Source organism: Vombatus ursinus, unplaced genomic scaffold, assembly GCF_900497805.2.
Source record: "Vombatus ursinus unplaced genomic scaffold, bare-nosed wombat genome assembly UNPS02015175.1, whole genome shotgun sequence".
Classification (NCBI taxonomy): Eukaryota; Metazoa; Chordata; class Mammalia; order Diprotodontia; family Vombatidae; genus Vombatus; species Vombatus ursinus.
In genome coordinates this window covers 9,487,863-9,510,703 of record NW_020954953.1, presented here as the reverse complement: position 1 = coordinate 9,510,703, position 22,841 = coordinate 9,487,863, and the positions used below count along the sequence as shown (strand labels likewise).

Here is a 22,841-nt window from a genome sequence, read left to right as displayed (position 1 = left end):
CAACTATGCTAAGTGTCTGACTAAACTCAGACTATACTTGCCCTCAAGGAGCTTTCATTCTAATTGAGGAAGAAAGCTGGGAAGGGTGTTATCATTTGGGAAGTTACTGATATGGTAAAAAATAGTCTCATTATTTGCTGTTCAGTCATTTCAGTCCTGTCCAACTCTTCATGACCCTATTTGAGGTTTTCTTGGTAAAGATACTGGAGGGGTTTGCCATTTGCTTTTCCAGCTCTTTTTCCAGATGAGGAAACTGAGGCAAACAGGATTAGTGACAAGCTTAGGGTCACACAGCTAGTTAAGTGTCTGAGACCATATTTGAACCCAGGAATTTGATGAGTCTTCCTGACTCTAGGCCCAGCTCTCTCTATACACTTCACCATTTAGCCGCCCCAACCATTTAAGGTAAATGCTTACTACATGCAAAGCATTTGTGCTAAGCTCTTGGGTTATGAAGACAAAAAAACAAACACAAACACATGTAAATGTTACTTGGTATATGTCTAAGCACAGATCGACCATAGGTTGAAATATGTATGCAAATTACAGAAAAATTTTCCTTTCCATACGTGCTTGGATCAAGTTCTACAGTCTTTTTTTTTTTCCTCCTTTTTTTGGAAGCTCTCTTGGCTAACCCTTTTGTTAACTAACTACTCTGGTAAACTGCCTATTTTTATAATGTGATTTAAGATGTTAAAATAATGAAATCCATCCTCTTCCTTATGCATTGGAACTGATCTCCATATACTTTGCTTTCTTGGACACTCAGCTGCCTGACCTCACTTGGGGGACAAGATTAATTTATTTACCAGACAGAAGCAGACAATAGACAAAGACCCAAGACAAAATCTAATTATCTAATGAAATCTGCACAGAGGCTTCCCTCTATTCTCTATGGCACTCAGCTCTCTTGCATTTTATGCACCATAATTTGAAAAAATGGTGGGATCAGACTTCTCTAATTTGTGCTTGCTTCAGTGAACTAAATCCCTTGCCCCCTCAACCTTCTATTGTTTCCTCCTATGGACCTGCCAGGTTCTCTGTTCTCAGGGATGTGTGTACTGGTAAATGTTTAACCACTCAGTCTCTTTAAAAAATATGAACACATATGGAGGAAGACGCTATCTGTAACCAGAGAAAGAACTGATAAATAGAAGTATTTATAGAATATATGTTTATACACACGTGTGTAAGTGTGTGTATGTGTAATATATGCACACACATTTGTTTCTAATGGTAGCCATCTCTAGGGTGGCAACAGAGGAGAGAAGGAAAAAAAGGAAAAAAAGAAATTTACATAACTGTTATATTTTTAAAAGGAATACCAAGTTATATATAATAAAAATAAAACAAGCCATATAAAATAAAAATATATACACAGTACACTTTTAAGATTAATCTATATTAACCTGATTTCTCCAACACTTTCTTAAGTTGAGACAACACACAAAATAATAAATCAAGCCTTGATCCCTAGTGTTTGTCAGATTTTAAGTTGTAACTATTTATGCTGAAAATGTAACAGTTGGCTCTTTGGAGCTGGTTCCAGGTGGCTCCAGCACACCCCTGTCTGTTTCACTCCTGAGCCATCTGTTGATGGAAGAAAAAGTCACAAAATCTGGTGAGAGGGTTCCCCTGCAAAAACATACTATCTAACCTCACCTGGGTCCTGACTACTTCCTGATTGCCTATCACATTCAACATAGCATTTACTCCCAACTGTCTCTTTGGCTGCTTTATTTTAACCTCACTATATTCTTTTTGAGGCAATAGTCTCATTCCTTACTTTACTGAAAAGTTTAAGACCATCTGATGGGAACATCTTCATTTTACTTCTTCCAGACCTTAAAATATCTCTCCATCTCCATCCATTTTCTTCCCTTTCCCTCCAGTCTAGGGAGGAAGTGCTTCTCCTCAACAAGGCTAACTCCTCTATTTGCACTCTTGATCCAGGAATTCTTTCCTTTCTTTGTGTGTTTGCATTCCTAGCACCTCTCACTTAACACATGCTTATCCTTTGATTGACTTTCTTTATTTTTTAAATTTAAAAATATTTCCCTCCTATCTTTATCAAGATACAGTTCCATCAGTCATCTCCTCTCTTTTCCCTTTAGCCTCTGCCTTTATACTTGCTCCTTTTTTGACTACTAAGTCTTTTCTTTTCTTAAAAAATAAAAAGGCCTACCTTGTATCCGTTTATTCCTTCAAGCTATCATTCTATCTCTGGGAAGAATGATCTCTACTCAATGTTTCCATTTCTTAATTATTACCCTCTCACTTCTCAGCCTACCAGACAGATATTGTTGTTCATCCTTCATTCTTGAAGAGGACCAATGACATCAGGAGGGTGATGTCTTGACTTGCAAATGAATTGGATTTAAGTGAGGCAGAGCTGTGCCTCATTCTCTCCTCCAGAGTCATCCGATGTAGTGGGAAGACATAGGTCAAAGTGAATGGCAATGGCCAAAGATGCCCAATAGGTGATGTAATAGAGTGCTGGGCTTGCAGTCTGGAAGATCTGAGTTCAAATCCTTCATCAGACACTTAGCAGCTATGGTACTGGACAAGTAACTTTATGGCTTAGTTTCTTAATCTGTAAAATGGGGTCACTAATATTTGCACATGGCTGTTGTGATGAAAACCTTGTTATTGTGACGTAGTGTATAATTGAGAGCCATCATTGTCAATGTTGTTCTGATGGGATACGGGCTGCCCCTTCCCCTAAAAGAATTTGGATCCCATTTGTTTGAGGGGGGAATAACAGGGTATAGGCTTTGGAAACCCTCTCCTTGAATTCTCCTACTTGAGATCTAGGAAGCCTCCAGCATTTGCCCAGAGACTATAATCCACTCAACTGGCCTTTCCTTGTGCCTAAACCCAATCTCCCCATTCTCTGTTACCCTTAACCTAGCCCAGCCCTCCATTGTCTGTTACCTTGGGATGGCCCCCAGCTACTTCCCACCCTTGATCCAATCTAGACCCCTCCTCCAGTGACCCCAGCCTATTGGTACCACCATCAAGATCCTCCCTAGGCCCCTCCTTACAGTCACCCAAAATTACTTAGTCACTCCTAGAACCTTCCCACAGTCTTTCTGTATATAAGGTCCATCTTGTCTCCATTAAGGAGTTCAGATTCTTAAACTCTAGCCAATGGCTGAGATTACCCTCCTTGTCAATATGAGTGTCACAAATGTTTAGATTGCTTAGGAGTCTGGCCAATATGGTGGATCTGTAATAAATCTTGTCTTTGACTGAAAGAAGACTTGGGTCGAATTCATTTGGGCAGGACCCATATATCACTATTTTGGGGTCCCGGAACCCCTAAACCTCTAAAACCTCAACAGTTCCATGACACCACATTCTCCTGGTTTTTTCTTTTGGCTTCTTCACCAGCCCTTTTCCTTCCCACCCCATTATGTATACATACCTGGAAACAATCTCTCTGTTAATCTTCTCTCTGTATGTCATTTTCCTTAGTGATCTCATCCATTTCCATGGCATCAATTATGACATTTTTGGGAAACCTGTATTCCTAGTTTCAAATCCTCACTCACCTCCTTGAACTACAATCCCATATTTTTTATTGCCTGTTTGATTTTACTTGATGTCCCAACCATACCTAAAACTCAACATTTTCTCAACTGAATTTATTATATTCTTTACAGTACCTGTTCAGCCTTCTCTTTATTATTTCTGTCAATGGCATCACTATTTTCCCCAGTCACCTTAATAATTTTGGATTCTTCTCTTTCCTTCCAATATCTAATCAGTTGCCAAGTTCTGTTGCTTTTGCCTCTGGTATAGAGTGCTGGGCTTAGGGTCAGAAAGACTTGGGTTTGAATCCTATTTCAAACTGTCTGTGTCACCATGAACAGGTAACTTGACCACTTTCAATTGGTTTGCTAATCTATAAAACAAGGATAATATTAGCTGAGAAAATATATGTAAAATACTCAACAATCTTAAAACACTATGTAAATATCAGCCTCCAATGTCCCTTGTATCTAGCCCCTGCTTCCAACTCATTGTCACCACCCTAGTACAGCTTATTTCTCACTTCTCCGATCCATCCTTAACACTATTGAGTAATCTTCCCAATACCCAGGTTGGAGGTCACTATTCTGAAACCTTTAGTACAAACTCTTCAGTCTGGCATGCGAAAGTTTCACACTCTGGCTTCAATCTACTTTTCCATTCCTTTAAAAACCCAATTCTAACACTTATACTCTACCTTCTTGCGTAACTGGATTACTACCTATTTCCTGAGGTCCTTTTGTCTTCCTCTGTATACATTTCTTACCTAGTATGGATTGCCTCACCTCCTTTGAAACTCTTGAAATTGTGTTAGTTCTCACCTCAGCTCCTTCCTGATGCCCCACCTAGAAGTGAATTCCCCTTCCTTGAATCTCTCATTTTTTCACTTCTGATCTTCTCTATATACTTACTACATTTTGACAGTGGTTACAGTTACTTGTATAACTGCATTGTCTCCCCAATAGACTATAAACTCCATGAATGAAAGTTTAGTGTCTTTGTATCCCTAGACTTTATATCCCTAGAACCTTGCTGTGTTTTCCATATGGTAATTCTTAATAAATATTTCCTGAACTGAATTGGAAGGGTGGAAGAGAAATGAATCAGCATTTATATAATGTATAAAGTATGACAGGTACTGTGCTTTACAAATATCTCATTTGAACCTCCAACAACCCTGTGGTTATCTTCACTTTACAATTAAGGAAACTGAAGTTTAAAGTTAAATGACTTGCCCAGTGTCACACAGCTAGTACATATTTGAAGCTTGATTTGAACTTCGGTCTTCTGACTCCAAACTCAGCACTCTACCCACTGTGCCAATTTGGGCTACAAATTGAATTGAGTCTTATAACCATGAATGTATTCACTTAAATGCCTCTTGGATCTTACTGATGGGCATGTACCCTCCAACAATGCAATAGCAACTCTTTCTTGCCTGTTGTGACTTTAAGTCCATATCTTCCCATTGTGACTTAAGTCCATATCTTCCCATAAAGTTCACCACATAAAGTCCTTCCAGTGTATGCAGGACCTTCCTACCTTTCTCTCAATGCAAGAAGATAGCTGTTTAGGGATGACCTTGTGCTGATTGTAGAACCAGTATAACCTCCTAGAATGAAATACTTGACCACTGGAGAGTTTGGCATAGTGATCCACAGAGGAAGAACTGGACAGAGAATACCTATTGTTCAGGCTGTGGAAGGCTGAACAACCTATAGAGCTGAACCATCAGTTTTTATACCTTGACAGAAACTGTAAATGACCAGTGAATTGGGTCCAGAATTAAACAATAGGAAGAGAGCTAGCTGGTTTGCCTGTACTAAATTAGAGAGTTTCTTTGATGACTCACATCTCCCTGAAATGATGAGTTTTTTTTTACATACCAGTATTCTCCTGGTGGTGGATATGGACTTGGGAACCACTGAACAACTTAGTATCTAAAGAACTAAAATGGAATATTGCAAGAAAGGCCATTAGAAGGGAATGAGGAGCAAGGGCAATATATTCCATGTAGAAGATATCGATTAATATGTGGTTTTATTTATTTTCACAAGGAAATTAAAATACCAGGTGAGTTAAATGCTTCCCTTTAAAACCCCTTTCCATTGAATAATCAAAGGTAAAGTAAAAGTCTAGACCACCCACTTTGAAGGTTTTGTTGCTGAGAGGGTTCTATTTACATTTTAAGATTGCTCTGTTATCTCAGAAACCCAGCAGTAGTAGCTGCCTCCAAAGCCCACCCTTTTTTCACTCTCCCTGAGTGAAGTTAGTTCTGAAAGCACTTACTTTATCCATTTTACCCAGGACTCCTCTCTTCTGTATATGTTCGAGAGTATAGTGTGCATGTAGAGAGGTGAATGATCTTGCGGGAAGAGGACAGGGCTTAATTAAGCCTGATTCCTTGGGCTCTAAATATGATTTTGTGAAGATGCATCTGTGTTCTCCCAACGTGAAATGTAATCTCTCACATAGCTCACAGTACCATCAGGGAGAGGATGTAGTGGAGCGTGGTATTTTATAAACCAAATTGATTGTATCGCTGCTGAATGAATTATGAGCCAGTTTGGGAACGTGTTCAGGTCACCTTAATGACGGGACTACAGCTGGTTGGCCAGCAGGCTGAGGGAGCCATTTCTGTAAAGGGATGCAACAGGATTTGGGGGGAGGGGAGGAAGAAGAGGGGAAAGCAGTGGAAGGAGAAAGAAAAAAAAAAAGGAAAGCCATTTATTTCAGCTAGCTTTGTCTTGGATCTGGGCAGGGTCCAGAGCTGGTGATTTCAAACATCAGGCAAAAGCACAACATGCTTCCTTACCCTAATTAGAAGGGGGGGAAAGGGTGAGTCATGTTACACTAGCTAGTATCTTCCTTCCCTCTCTATAACGGCTAAATTGTAGCTTTAAAAGGAAGTGACATGGGGTGGGGAGAGACGTCAGCTGAGGACCACTTTTTTTTTTCCTAAGGGTCCACCCCATGGGTGGAGTCTAGCTTTCTTCCCAGTGTTGGCTGACTTAGAGCTCATGTAAACTAGTGGCAATTTCTGATCCCTCACTCAGGCTTTCTCCCTTTCAGTTTCTGATCCCCAAGTCCTCATGTCAAGGTCTTCCAGACACGAGGTATGTTCTTTTCATGCTATTTCCAGAAAACTTTGCATTTGTGGTAGATGGTGTTTGCTCTCTTTTCCCTTTTGTTATCCCCCCAACCCCCATTCTCCCTTGGCTTGATTCCTCCTGAAAAGCTCTGAATGGATTGTGGTAGAGAGCAGAGCCCAGAAGAGTCAGAGGATAAGAATAGGAGACTGAGGACGCTATTGATAACGTGGGCTCCTTCCCTTCGGAGACACAGGGAGGTTTCCTCCTTCAGAACCAGAATTTGTGTCTCAAGGATGGGGTGGGGTTCTTTCTGGGTGCTGTGTTGTTTTTTTGGGGGGGTGGGATGGTCATGGTTGCTCAATTTTTTTCTTTTGCCTGGGTTCCTTTTCCCTTGCAACAGATGAAATTGACGAGAATGTTCCTATTACATGTTGGTTTCTTTTGTGTCATGCAACATGTTCTTCGTCTGTGGTGTTCCTATGGTAACCACAAAAATACTATGCTAAATGGGGCCCTGGCATCAATCGGTGTGTGTATGTGTTTCTTTTGCAGTTTGTTGTTTTGTCTCTGAATGTGTGTATATGTATGTGTGTGTGTGTGTTACGTTTCTATTTGTGAGAGATCCTCCAGAGCTCTGGCTGCTACCCCTCCTCACTTTTCATTTTGGTTTTTCCCAGTCACAATGGGGCTGGGGGAGGGGGGTTGTCAAGGAAACAGGAATTTATGATTTACCTTCTTATTACTTAAAAAGAATTCTGTGGCCACAGTTCTGTAGCCCCACTAGTAATCAAAAATAAAACCCCCATATTTATGCAAGCACGTTTAATTCCTTTTGAGCGACTTGGATGTTTCTCGACATTTCCCATAAATACAGTAGTTTAAAGCAACGGGAAAGAACATTATTGATGAGAAGTGAGCTGCTTGTTGTGAAGGTTCGAAGTGGGTCTGTATGTGGCAATTTACTGCTTAAAAACATGTACGCTTCTAACCCAGACATCCACCTAGCCTGAGCCTCCATTACCTAAAACGTCTAAACATGTAAAAGATGAGGCGTTTTCATCATCCTCAGCTTATCACAACACCCAAGTTCAACAAGTGTGAGAGGATAACATAACAGCGTGCATGAAGTGACTGTCCCACACTAATCACAACTTTCCAATTTTACATCTGTACTGTTGAAGGTTCACTAAAATATAAGGCTTACTAATACAAGGCTGATGGATCCTCTCTTCCCAAACTGGGACGTGATGAACTCTGATGACCCAATACCCAACTGAATAAGTTATTTTTTTCCCTTGTGAGTTCAAAGGAGTAAAAGAATTGGGTAAAAGGGTCAGGGGAACGTAAATCTAAAACAACTGTAATGGTTCCTCTCAATATTCCTTTCATAGATAAGAAATTAATATTTTCACATGATGTAAATGAAAGGAAACTTTAATTCCTCAAGATTAATGAGCAAAGCTAAATATACTCATCTGAATGACCCATCTATCAAAAGGAGTTATTCTTAACAATGCTATCTTCTCTTGCACATAGTTAGAATCCAGGCTGCCTGTGAGGGATAATGATGTTGCATAACATAGGGTGGAGGGAGGAAAGAAAAGTTCTAGCAAGAAGGGAGGTAGCTGTAAGTTGTTTTGGACCAGTTCCTACCTGATTTAAACTACAACTGCTGTTTCCTAGCCCAGAGAATATAGTTTTAAGATATGCTCCTTTTGATTTGCATACTTGTTTGACCTTAATAGACTAGGGATCTGGAAGAACTATCTTCTCTAGTTTTGTCTCTGTCTTTTGGTAGAGTTTTGTAAAGGTCATTTAGTCCTTTGATTTTCCCATCTGTGAAGCAAAGGATAATATTTCATTGCCAATCTCTAAAATATATTGAAGTGTGGCAGTAGGAAGATGAGGTGGTTTTATTTTTAAAAGTTATGGTCTTTGAGATCTTTTTCTGCTATTAACTGCATTTTTTTTTCAGTTGTGCTTTGTCACAGAGCAGAAGTCTTTAGTATTTAGAACATGAAATACCTGAAATTGTAAATCGAGCTACTGAAATTCTAACTGGCACTAAATGGTAGTAAAGGTGGAGAGATTATTCAAAGGTTATGTGAACCTAGAAATATGTAACATTAACTACAGAATGGCATTTATCATGGAAAAGTACAGGTTAGTACATGTGGAGAAATAATTGTAATGCAGATGTTCAATATTAGCAACGATTCCTTGGAAAGCAGTAAGACCAATAGACTATACCTAAAGTTGATAATAGGCTACATGCAAGAATGCAAATCTACTATGAAGTTCTTCCAAGAAAAAAGCTAATAGTATTTTCACATTAAATCACAAACACATTGCCTTTCTACTGGCTGTGATGTGGTCACTCCTGGAACACAGTTTTCAGTCCCAGGTTCTTAACTACCGTAAACACCCACTGGACAGAGTTCAAGGAAGAGGAGAAACCAGAGTGATTAAAGGGATGAAAGTATTGCCAAAAATCACTATGTTCCACTTGGATACTGGATTAAGGTTAAAGGGTAGCAGCAGTTTTCCCTGTAATCCTAATGGGAAGGTCTCGGGAAGCCTCATCAGAATGCCATTAACCCAGAAACTGAGGCAAAGGACTCAGCAGGTGATGCTATCCAGGGGCACCTTAATTTTGACAATCTGCAATTATTCAGCATGTACTGTCTGCAGAACAGCCCTGAAAGTGCTAGGTTGTGAAAAAACAAGCTTAAAATATAATCGGCATGGGTGTAAATACAGATGCAGAAAAGTACAACTATACCAACAGGCACAGAATTAAGAAGAGAATGAGAAAGGTGAAAATGGATAATGGAAAACTAATGAATATTTCAGGCTCTCATGTGCTCGAAGGTAAAGGGATTGAACTAGAGGGTGTGCAGGGTTATTGTGAGGGGTGGTGATGAATATGGACTATGAAGAGAGCAACTGATAGCTTGGAACTTGTTTTAGTTCTAGTTTTATCCAGAAACACACATAACGATAAAAATTCACATGATATGAATTGTAAGTCACTTGGGAGCAGAGCCTCTGTTTGTATCCCTAGCACTTAGCAAAGGGCCTGGTACATAGTAGTCACTTAGTAATTATTAATTGGTGATAGAGTGATTTGTCATTTACAAGGCCCTTTCCTCACAGAAGTGACACAATGCAGTAGCATGAGCACATTCTCTGCAGTCAAAGTGTCTATGTTCAAATCCCATTTCTGATGTTTGTTGCCTTGTGACCTTAGACAAGTCTTTTCTTCTCGAAGACTACGATTTGTCTTTACTTGTAAAATGACGGTATTGGACTAGGACTCTGAGGCCCCTTCCAGCCCTAAATCTCTAATCCTTTAGTCATAGGGGATGGAGTTTTAATAGCCCTTTTTTACCAATGGGGGTGATGGTGGTGGTAGTGGTAGGAGAGGCAGCTAGGTGGCATAGTGAATAGAGAGCTAGGCTTGGAGTTACAAAGACCTGAGTTCAAATCCAGCCTCAGACACTTACTAGCTGTGTGATCCTGGGCAAGTCACTTAACCCTGTTTGCCTCAGTTTCCTCATCTGTAAAATGAGCTGGAGAAGGAAATGGCAGACCAGTCCAGTGTCTTTGACAAAAAAATCCCAAATGGGATCATGCAGAGCTGGATATAATTGAACATATTTTACCAGTAGAGGAAACGGAAGTTCAGGAAAGTTTAAAAGCTTTGTGCCCAGGGTCACACAGCTAGTTGATAAGCTAGGATCTAGATTCTGATTTTTTTTCTTTCTGATTCCAAGGTCAAACCTCTTCTTGTTGTATCTCAGTGCCACAACAGGGATGGTGGACATCTTTCCTGCGTTTCTTAGTATCATGGAGTTCCTTTTAAAGTATAGCTGCTTCTCAGCTTGACTTACACCTTAAAGAATCGATGTCACTCGGGACATCATGTCACACAGGATCATCACCTAGTGACCTTTGAACCTACACCAACTTTGTGATATAGAATTTATCAGTGAGCTGCATCCATGTGAGAGTAGGATAGAGAAACAGATGAGACAGAGATGAATCTGCCAAAGATATTGACCTATTTCACCCTTTGTACTTAATTCTCATATAATGAACTAACCATTGGGATAGTTTGTTTTCAAAATAATTCTTGATGTCTTTTGTATTTACATTACCTACATTTTCTAGTATATTCTCAAACTTCCTCTCAGAGAGCCATCAGTTATAACAAAGAATTAAAAAGAGAGAAGAAAAAGTTCAGGAAAACTATTGCCTGGGAAAAGTCTGAAATTATTAGCATTGTTCTGGACCCATAACTTCCCACCTCTGCAAAGAACAGTGAGGTTGAAGAAGGGAGGAAACATCTTCCTATATCTATGTCTTCTTTAGGAATAAGCTTGATTATAATTTTTTTTAAGACAGTTGGGGTTAAGTGACTTACCCAGGGTCACACAGCTAGTAAGTGTCAAATGTTTGGTCTGAGGCCGGATTTGAACTCAGGTTCTCCTGACTTCAGGGACAGTGCTCTATCCACCACGCCACCTAGCTGCCCCTTGATTATAATTTCTAGCTGGCACTAAATAGAAGTAAAGGAAGGGAGGACTATTCAAAGGTTATATAAACCTAGAAAAATGTGACATTAATAACAATGGCATTTATCTTGGAAAAGTGCAGGTTAGTACATTGTTTTGTTGTTCTGGTCGTTTGATGTTGTAGTCACTGTGCATAATATTTTCCTGGTTCTGCCTTGATTTATTTTCCTCTGATTCTATTAGTTCATTATTTTTTGAGCTGGGGGTTAAGTGAAAGTCAGAGGAGATTATAGAAATTGGCTATGTGAGAGGACTTGTCCTTTCCTACGACTTAGTTACTCCCCTTGTACTACCTCCTTCTCTCCCTCCTAGCTTTTAAGATCTACTTTAATCTTCAGGGGAAGATTGGATATTGTGGCTTCTGAAAAGGTAGTTGTGCCTCCAAGTCAAACCTTGGAGTGTGTGGGGACACCCATCCATCCATAGATGTGCATATTCACTTTCATTCTGTTATCTCAGCAGTGGAATGTTTGGTGAAGGGAGAGGAGAAAAAGTTTTAGTCCATAGGATGGATCTGTGCTAGAAATACTTCAAAAGCGTTACAGCAAGCTCATTCAATTGCTGCCTGAGTTTGACAAAGTTTGACAAAGAATTGAATTTGTTAACACAGGCACCATGCATTCTTCTGGGATTTTCAAGGCTGAAGTGACTGAAGCCCAAGTCTATCTTACCTTTGTTGATTTTAATAACCCATCTTTCCACAGAATGCAAAGGCAGATTATCATCGGAAACACTGTGAAAATGCTGAGGCTGAGTATATCTGGCGTTAGCCAAATTTTAAGATAAAGATGAGAGAAACACATTGATCTTGTATAAAGTAGTTGGTTTCTTTCCAAATACCATCTGCTCTCTTATGTGCTTTTCAACTCTCTGTGGTCAGAAGTTAGCCTAGGTTGATGAAATTCCTAAGAATTATCTACTTATGGCAAGTGAATCTTCTCAGGATTTTGTGTTCAGCAAACATAAAGTCATTTCTTGAAAACTGGAGAGTTTATGTAGGCTATAGGCTTTTCAGAGCCTTAATTTCTTTTCCTCCTTCTTTCAGTCTTTTTATTTTTGCTCACCAGTAACAGAAGCTAGAATTGTAGGAAGGTGAAATTGAAATTACTTATTTTGATTATTTCTTAGTTCTCTGGAAAGGTTTGGTGATATGTTTCTGTGTGAGTATGTGTGTGTACATGTATATATACATATATGTATGTAAATACATATTCATAATTCATAAGAATATGCACATACATGTTCATACTTCATAAGAATATGTATATGCATATTCAATATTCATAAGCATGTTATATGTAGATGTTGATGCCTGGTAAATGGAAGCCTGGTAATCATTCCAGTCAGGGTAGAAGGGAAGATTTTGGAGGACAGGCAGACTTCTATCCTTATTATGGAAGTGGGAAAGCAATAAATTGGAGACAGACCTGAACAAGGTGGAAAGAAGAGGGGAAAGACTGAAAATCTCAAGTTGAACTAAAGCCAATTGGGCAGTTGGCTGAGCCTAGAGAAAGTTTCGTTAAAGAAATTCTGAGTTTGAGAAGCAGGAACAGCCAGGTCCCTCTGCTTTCTGGAGAAGCAGTTCTGGTTTGAATCTTTTTTAAAAAAATTATACTTATCTTATTTTTAATTTACAAAATTAAACAAGCGTTTCCACAACATAGTAGAATAAAAAAGGATGATTGTGCATGAGACTGCAAATCTATTATGCAAATCTAACTGAATCTTGAGGTTATACTTGGAAAATTGTGGCATATTCATTTTTGTGTACATTGCCCTCATCCTATCCAGATCCCAAGTACCTTGTATTTTGTAGGCGCTCAATGCATAAGTGAATGAATAGGCAGAAAGGACCTTGTTTCCTCTTGTATCAGTGACTGAATAAGAGATCATAGCTACTCTGGAATGGAAAGCAAGGTAGGAATAATGATAACAACATCAGCATTTAAGTGGCATTTTAAGGTTTGTAAAACACTTCACATGCATATGCATTATCTACTTTGGGTCTCACAACAACCCTGTGGGGTAGGTAGTATAGGTTTTATTCCCCTTTTTTTACAGAAAAGGGTACTGAGTCTCAGACAAAGTAAGTAAGTTACTCATGATCAGAAGCTTAGTATCTGGCAGCAAACTCAGGTCTTCTGACTCTAAATTCAGAGCAATTATCATAGTGCCATGCTGCCTCCCTGAGAACTAAGCAGAGAAGCCAGACTTTGAAGTGGAGTAGCCCTGGCCTCTGTTTCTGTGTGATGTGCTTATAATATGCTGTCAATGGGTATATAATGTTTGAGATTTGTCATGCTGCTGTGAAGTTAACTTTTGCTTTTTAATTGGCTGACTGAGTATGTGATAGTTGGACTTCCTCTTGCTTCTAGAATGAATTATAAACTGCTTTTCTTTAGCTTTTAAAGCCCTACCCAACCTGTTCTTCTAGCTCATTGGGTATTATTTGTTCTTCTTCACTCGCTTTACTCTCTGCCCAAATTGGCCTTTTCTCTGGCCCTCACCTTCCTGTCTCCTTGACTTTGCCATGGTCTTCCCCCAGGCCTGGAATGCACATCTCCTTTACCTCTGGCACATTGAGTTCCTCTCTTCCTTTAAGATGCAACTCCAACTGAGACATGTTAAAGACCTTAGCTTAAAAAGGCCAAGTTTTCCCACTGCATCCAGGGCCATCTCCAGTTGTCCTGATTTATATCTTCCTACTGGACCCAGATGACTCAGGAGGAGAAAGTGAGGCTGGTGACTTTGCACAGTCCTGCCTCACTTAAATCCAATTCACTTGCAAGTCATGGCATCACTTTCCTGATGTCGTGGTCCTCTTTGAGAATGAAGAACCAGGCACAGCTAGGTGGTGCAGTGGATAGAGTTCTGGCCTTGGAGTCAGGAGGACCTGAGTTCAAATCCGGCTTCTGACACTTGACACTTACTGTGTGACTCTGGGCAAGTCACTTAACCCCAATTGTTTCACCAAAAAAGGAAGGGAAAAAAAAGAGAATTAAGGACCAACAACAACCAACACAGATACACCAACTTCTGCATGTAGCCTTTCCAAATTCCCCCAATGTTAGTATCCTCCCTCCTAAACTACCTTGTAATTAACTATTTTTCTCTCTCTATTTCTCCATCTCTGTTCCCTCTTTCTCATCCTCTTCGCCTCCTTCCTTCCCCCTCTTCTTTCTCCCCTTTCTCTGTCATTCTCTGTCCCTCCCTCTCCACATCTCCCCCCTCTCTTTCTCCTTCCTTTCTTTCTTCTCCCCCTTTCCCCCCTCCCCCTCTCTTTCCCCTCTTCTTCCTTTTCTCCTCCCCCCTTTCTCCTTTTCACTCTTTCTCCACTTTAGTCCCCATCTTTCTCCCCATTTGTCCTTCTCCTTCTCTCCCTCTTCCCCTCCATGCCTCTGTTTCTATCTCCCTCTCTCTCCATTTTCTCTCTTTCCCCCCCTTTTTCTTCCCTCCTCCCTCTCCCTTTCTTCCTCCTTCTTTCCCTCCTTCTCCCTCTCCCTATCTGTCCCTGACCTCCTCTCCCTGTCTTCCTCCATCTCTCCTTCCCTCCCTCTGTCTCTATCCCCCTCTGTCTCCATCATTCTCTCTTCCTCTCTCTTTATCTCCATCTCCCTCCCCCTCCCCCTTCTCTCCATATATACTAGTGTATATATATATATGTATACACACACATATATATATACATGCTAGTATATAATAATGTATTACCTATATGCTGTGTGTATTGTTATATGATTTTATATGTACTTGTCTCCCTCATTAGAATAAAAGCTAATTGTGAGCAGGATTGTTTCATTGTTTGTACTTGGATCCCCAGCACTAACACACCCTTGAAACATAGTAGACACTTAATAAATACTTGATTGAGTAATTGTTTGAAAAGTGCTGAAGAGTGTGCAGGGCAGGAGCTGCTTTGCCAAAGTCAAAGCTTAAAGAATAAAAAATCTTTTCTAAAAAGTCTTTCACAGATAGCAAAAGCAAGCAGCAAAGTAAATCACACTGGAAAAAAAAGGCATCTTCTGTTTGGAGATGCTGCTTGCATTTCATCTTCACCTTGTAGATGATTTTTGTGAATTCCTCTGGCAAAAAAAAAAAAATGGCCTCTCCTTATGACCAGCCTGGTTTTGCAAAGCTGGGCAAATTTGCAAAGCTGGGCCTCAGACAATGGCCAGAGTTTGTCATTGAGCCTGTACCTGAAGCTTTTCCAGATAAGTGGGACCAACTGGTTTGTCTCTGCTAACATACATATGTAGGCTTTGAGAACCCAGCCAGGGTCATCTGTGCCATACTGGGGATCTCAGTGGAGGAAATGTCCCGTTGAGCTCCTCACAGGAAGCCATATGTCCCTTTGCCACAATTAAGTTTCAATTATCCTCCAGTTTGCTCTCTTGTTTATTAGTTATTAGATTATTATTATTAGTTATTGAATATTGTTATATCTTGGTGCACATCAGAAGACTAAAGACAGAAACCATAACTGAGTGATAAATTCCTGAATTTTTCTATTTATCCCAATCACTAACATGTAGTGACTGATGACTCCTGATTTTCCCCTTGCCCTTTGTTACCTTCCCTTCAACCTTTGAATTCCTCTGTTGAAGTATGGAAGCAGTATTCACTATGTGCCTGAAGGATGGAAAGGGTTAAGAACAGTGCTCCTCAGAATGGGGTCTGGGGACCTAGGAGAGTCCCTGAGACCCTTTTGGGGGTCTGTGAGATCAAAACTAGTTTCATAATAAGACTAAGATATAATTTGCCTGTTAAAATATTCTTCCCTTTTCCAACTACATATTTGAGGGGCAGGTTGGTGGTGCAGTGGATAGAGCACTGGCCCTGGAGTCAGGAGGACCGGAGTTCAAATACAGCCTCAGACACATAACACTTACTAACACTAGCTGTGTGACTCTGGGCAAGTCATTTAACCCCAGTTGCCTCACAAAAAACCAAACAAACCAACTACTTATTTGTGTGAAGCCAAATTTTCTTCTTATACTTCAGCCAAAACAATATAATTTAATAGATTGAATTGCAGAAGCAGATATGAGAAAAAAGCTATCTTCTATTAAGCCAGACATTAAAGAGGTTTGCAAAAATGTGCAAAACAATGCAATTCTTCTCATTGATTTTTTTGGAAAATATAGTTTTCTAAAAAATTATGTTTTTATGTTAACATGTAATTGATTTTGTTATTAAATGAATAAATATTTTAAAATTTTATCAGTTTTAATTTATAATAAGGAAAATACTGATAGATGTAAAATCCACATTTGCAAAAGTTCTTTAGTGTCCTCAATAGTTTTTAAGAGAATAAAAGGGTCCTGGGACCAAACTGTTTGAGAAAAGCTGAGCTAGTGTATCATCACCTTTCCCTTCTTCCCTACACTCTTCTGTTATTTATGCTAAAATCTTCAGGTAATCCTTGCTAAAAGTCATATTTCTACTTATCTTGTTACCCTCTGCCCCCAACAGCTCAACAGTCATATACTATTTACCTTAATTCCTATACAGCTCTACCCCTATAAGGTTGTACCCTAATAAAGTTTAGGAATAATGAGTGGAAATTGTAAAGAGGAAGATGTAAGAGGTGGGGAAGGAAGGAAGAAGGCTTTGTTTTTTTTCTTTTGGCAATTGGGGTTAAGTGACTTGCCCAGGGTCACACAGCTAGTAAGTGTAAAGTGTTTGGCCTGAGGCTGGATTTGAACTCCTGTCCTCCTGACTTTAGGACCAGTGCTCTATCCACTGCGCCACCTAGCTGCCCCAGGAAGGGAGAAAACTTGATAACAATTAGGGCTTTACAAAAGTGAAAAGGGCTGCCTTAAGAGCGGTGAAGAGACCACAGGGGATTCTTGCCCAGGTATGGGTGATACTACATGGACTAAAGTCCTTTCTCACTCTGAGATTCTGTGATAATCAACTTTTATTGCATCATCTCTCAACTTCCACCACTTTTTTCTCAATAGGAAATTTTTTTAATCTATCTACAGCATCAAGTAATTAACGTTTCCCATACATTGAAGATAAGCCATGTGTGATGTAACTCCCAATTCCATTAAATAGACGTTAAGCACCTATTTTGTATGTGGTACGATCCTACAGACATAAAGATGAAGCAATGCCTGGCGTTAGTTCCAAAAGCTTGTGTATTTAAAAATCAAAGGGTTGTTGTGCAAAGTTATCTCTGAGGTTGCCTTTATCAAAGAAATGCTCTAACTTATTTGTGAGGCTCAAATGCAGTATTTTGTTCTCCTGATTCAGATAATCACCAGTCAAATTAATAATTATCACTTGAATAAACTATGATTTCAATGCAGATAATTTCGATGAGCGAACTCTATTTATTTTTATTCTATTTTGTAATTTGTTTTAAGACTAAAACAGTAGTTTTATATCTGCAATGAAAATATAAGCATTGCATATATTTTAACTCTCCCCTCCCCACTCTTCCTTATTAAATGATAGAATATTGTAAGGGTACAGAGGAAGTTTTTGTTCATAGTTACCAATGCTAGAAACTTTGTAATGAATGATAATGATGATGATGATAGCTTAATGGCTAACACTTCAAGGTTTGCAAAGTGCTATATGTGTTACCTCATTTGATCCTTTTAACAATCCTAAATGAATCAAGTGAAATGAAAAAAGTCTGAAGCTTGGAGTGTGAGCTCCTTAAAGTGGAAACTGTTGTCTTTGTATCCCCACAGCACCTGTAGACCTTAATTAGAAGCTTGTTGATTGATTGGTTAAGGATTTAGTTAATTAAATCCTAAAAAGTTGGGGATGAGGTGTTAAGCCTGTCATTGAAAATTGTTCCACCTTTATGAGAAAATAATTGCTACAAATTTGATGTTATTTTGTAGTGTTGGAGAGTTAAACCCATAAAATATTTTAAACTGTTTAAGGGTTAAAAAAAATTCAAATTATGCTCATTGTGAGAAATTGTGTTGTTGCTAATGCTTGCCACTTGGCATGATCAGGATTAATAGCTAACAAGAAGAGGTATTTCAAAATTGTCAAATCAGCCACCTACATTAAAAAGCACAGGTTCCCTAGAAAAGTGGTTGAATCTTCTCTTCTGTTCAGGGATAGACCAGCTAGCTTTTCAAGGACCCTTTTAGTACTGTGAATTTATGAAGAACCACTTGAAAATATTGATGGTAAACTTTGCTTTGAGGGAGAACTCTTATCTTTGGGTAAAAACTCTTGGTAATAAGTGAGGATGCTTTTACGCCCATCTGTTGTCCTCCAGACGTACTCTTCTCCCAGCCACCTCAATACTTATCCCTTCCTTTGTATAATAAGAAAATAGGATCGATTCCCAAACAGCACCTAGAATGGGGAGTAAGTAGTCAGTCTGGAGGATGTGCAGTTTTTTGTCATGTTTGCTTATCCCATACCTTGATCCCAAGCTGTATTGTTGACGGTTTATTAAAACATCTGATGCTTGAGTTTTGATTCCAAGCTTTTCTCCTTCCCATGCATGCATTGCAACCAGCCTATTTTCTGTCTTTCTCTCTTCTTAGGCCAGTGATTTCTCAGCTCTGACTGATTTCTTCATCTGCTCTAGTAAATGTTTCTGTCATCAGGCCTTGTCTCCCAGTAGTCCCCCATCTTGTCACTGGACCACAAGCTTCTCCACACCTTCTTAAGCTCTTTCTGCTTTGGGTTTTCACTTGAAAATAGTACAAAATAGAAGACCAATGTTGTCTAGGCTCTCGTGGGATTTTTGCAAACTTAGGCCCACACCCCTTGTAGGCAGGTCACCCTAAATCTTCTGAGGGTGGATGCTCAGCTTCAAAAGAGGGATAGGGAATGGGAGGGGAGAAGAAAACCTATGAAACTGAACCACCACTCCTAATAAAACCTCTCTTGGTAAGACCTTGGTAGAAAACCAAAGGATTAATTTAAGACCACTGGACTGGGCGTCAGGAGTTTGGATTCCAGCTTGCATGCTTACTAGCTCTATAACTCATAGAGTTGCCTCTTACAGTGCAATAATATTCTGTTTTATTCTGTTATAACTAATGCCTACCAACTTTGTTTCCATTTCATTTCTACCATAGAGAGTGAAACAAAGTCACTCTTTTTTTTTGAGAAATGAAAGGTAAACTTTATTTTAACATTTAGTAGTATTTTATTTTTTCTAATTACTTGTAAAGATAGTTTTCAACATTCATTTTTGTAGAAGTTTGAGTTCCAAATTTTTCTCCCTCCACCCTCTCTGAGACAGCAAGCAATCTGATATAGGTTATATGTGTACAGTCATGTTAAACATATTTCCACATTAGTCATATTGTGAAAGAAGAATCAGAACAAAAGGGAAAAAACAGAAGAAAGAAAAAATTTAAAGAGGAAATAGTATGCTTTGATCTGCATTCAGACTACACAGGTCTTTCTTTGGACGTAGTTAGCATTTTAGAATTGTCTTGTGAGCCACTCTTGGAGACTGTCTGCTAAGTTTTAGCAAGAAGGGTTATAAGTCATCTATGGAGAGAGGAACCCCACTTGAACAACCATTAACCAAGCTAATGCCCAAACAGGAAAGGAAACTTTCTTCCCCAGATTTTCCACAATTAAATAGATGCTAGTCTCTACATGTCATCATCAGAAATTGCAAAAACTGCATTGTTGGTCTAATTATACAGTTTTTCCTGTATTGGGTATTTCTCTTGGACCATACCAACCTCTGTGGCAATCTCTGTTGCTGAATTTTTGCTCTGTGAGATAACTATTTCTTCACTTCAATATCTGCCCCAATTTTGAAGAAAAAAAATATACCTCTGCCACACACACAGAGTTACACATATATTCCCTCCTTCCTCTCCTTTCTCTAGGATACCAGGAAGCAACAGCAGATCTGAACAAATCTGAAGAGAACTTTATTCTTTTTTTAATGACCATACCTACTCAGCAGCTTAATTGAGTGTTTCTGGGTGTTCAGGTAAATGTCTGAAAATAATATATCCCTTTTCTGTAGAGATGAAAACAATTCTTGAAATCCTCCTGCAGGCTTTGATGTGAATGTCTTAGTAAAACTGGTCTTGTCATGGCCTGCTGTTTACCTAGGTTGTGTGGTTACCAGAATTAAGTTAGCGCCACTCTCCAGGATCTCTACCCGTTTGCTTCTATGTGTAACATTTTAGTTCTCGTCTAGTGAGTGCCAGGCAGTTTTTACTTTCAAACTTTACAATTTTATATTAAAAGTTTATTTTCATAGAGAATCTGTGGAGGGTTTTTTTTTGGTTTTTGATAGGTTTCAAGGTACAGAAGGGTGGCGGTGTGCTACAGTGGAAGAAGCCTGGATTTGGAATCAGAGAATCTGGATTCTGTTTTAGGGCTGTCATTTGTTACATGTATGATGTGGAGGAAATCACTGAACCTCTTCAGGCCTAAGTTCTTATCGATGAAGTGAGAGAGTTGGAAGAGAGATAGCCTGTGGGGTCCCATCTACTGCTAAACCTATGATCCCAAGTTCCTTAGGTTTTAGAAATATTCTTTAGGAACTTAAAGGTTTGTTTATGTGACAATTTTATCTGAAAATACTTGAGCCCTTAGATAGTTGCCTGAGTTTTTTCCTCCTTCCTTCCTTCCTTCTTTCTTTCCTTCTTTCCTCAAAGCTTACGTTTGGAACTAGCATTTAATTAATTATTTTTTAGCCTTCCTTTATCTAGTTGGGGTCCAGTGTAAAACAGGAAAAAAATTTGGTGGGGGAGTGGGCCTACTGTACTAATGTCATATTTCTATAGCTCATTACAGTATCATCATTTTCTAATTTAATCTTTATAACAGTGCTGTCAGATAGAACAGATCTGATCATTTACCATACCTCCACTCCCCAAGAAGTGAAGTGACTTAATTTTATGATCCCTGTAGGGTTTTCTTGGCAAAGATAACAGAGATGTTTTGCTCTTTTGTTCTCCAACTCATTTTACAGATGAAAAAACTGAGGCAAACAGAGTTAAGTGACTTGCCCAGGGTCACACGGCTAGTACGTGTCTGAGGGCAGATTTGAACTCAGGTCTTCCTGACTCCAAGCCTGTATCCACGGTGCCACTTAGATGTCCCTTTTTAGGGTCCCACAGGTAAAGACAAATATCTGGGGTTCAAATCCACATCTTCTGACATCAAACCTCTCCATCTTTTGAATTTACCAAACTGTCTTAACATTGACACTTTGAATTGCTTTCAATCAGCTTTCTGAGCTTTGAATTGTGCTTCACTGGCATAGAAGATGATAAATTATCTTCTGGCCTACAGGGTTTCTCTATTTGCTACTATTAAAACAATGTAACAATTTCCCCAGAATTATGGTGATTCGGTTTGCTATGAATATGTTTTATCTAATTTCACCTGGACTTTTCTTGTAAAAAGACCATCATTCTATTCCTCCCTAATTTACTCACTATCCTACTCAAGGGTTATTTCCAAACTTCTCATCTTCCCTCAAATATTCCTTGCATCCTCTTATTCCACCTTCTCTGCCAAGGACCCTTACCTCATGCTTCACTTTAAAAAAAAAAAAGAAAGGAAGAAAGAAATTCACTGAGACCATTCACTGAGAATTCCCTTATTTCCCCTCTTTCTCACCTCACAGCACTCAGACATTTTCTGCCACTGTCTTCTTCGCTTTGGTCTCTCATGAAGAGGTAACCTTTCTCACCAAGGCCATCCTATCTACATGCACCCTTGAGACCATCCTTTCTTGGCTTCTTCAGCATACTGCCCCAGCTATCATCCGCCCTGGCTCTCTATTATTCAGTCTCTCCCTATCTACTTACTTGTTCCTTGCTCTTACCAATATGCCATGTATCTCCCATTCTCAAAAAAAAAGCCTCTCACTTGATTCTAATATTCTTGCTAGCTATTGTCCCATATGTCTTCTCCTCTATTTGGCTAAACTCCTTGAAGAAGACATCTGTATTCACGACCTCTACTTCTCTCCTCACATTCTCTTCTAGAGCTTCAACAGTCACTCATCCAACCTTATCATTCAACTGGAGCTATCCTCTCCAAAGTTGCTAATGATCTCTCAATGGCCAAATGTAATGGAATTTTCTTAGTCTTCATCCTTCTTGACCTCTCTGCAACATTCAACACTGTTATTCTTTCCTTCTGGATATGCTTAACCCTTTCCTGGTTCTACCTGTCTAAGTCTTCTCAGTCTCTTTTGCTGGAGGAATCTTAATAATCATCTAATCCAAACCACCTGTTTTTCAGATAAGGAAACTGAGGCCTAAAGGTGTGAAGTGCATGGCAATGTCTAGGGGAAAAAATTTGACACTATGTTTTTGACAGAAGTCTACCAGAAACAATTTTATTGTCATTATTCTATATCTAAGCATTTATATCTTGGAGAAATGTCAAAACTAATATATTCTGCCATGCTGTCTGACATCTCTCTTCCCCAAGATGATTTGATATAACGTTTCCAGCAATATTGAATAAAGAAATGTTATATTTAAAATATAGGGTTTGGGTTAATATTCTACTTCAACAAACAGCACAATAGTCAATTAATAACTACTCACTCTTCCTAGACCACTCCCCTCAATTGTTTTCCTAGAGTAATCAAAAGGTCCTCTGCCCTTGGATCAATATCTTGATCCTTTCTGAATTTAGAAGACGGCATTGCCCAGAA

General features: G+C 39.2%; 1 protein-coding gene across 1 annotated transcript in view; it reads left to right on the top strand.

The window, feature by feature from the left end:
- The first annotated feature begins 6,544 nt into the window (after positions 1–6,544).
- LOC114031406 (1-acyl-sn-glycerol-3-phosphate acyltransferase delta-like) overlaps positions 6,545–22,841 on the top strand; it is a 183,859-nt gene continuing 167,562 nt past the window's right edge. The window contains exon 1 of the mRNA XM_027846468.1: positions 6,545–6,650. The gene's annotated coding sequence lies outside the window, so the exon portion shown is untranslated. The remainder of the gene's footprint in view (positions 6,651–22,841) is intronic.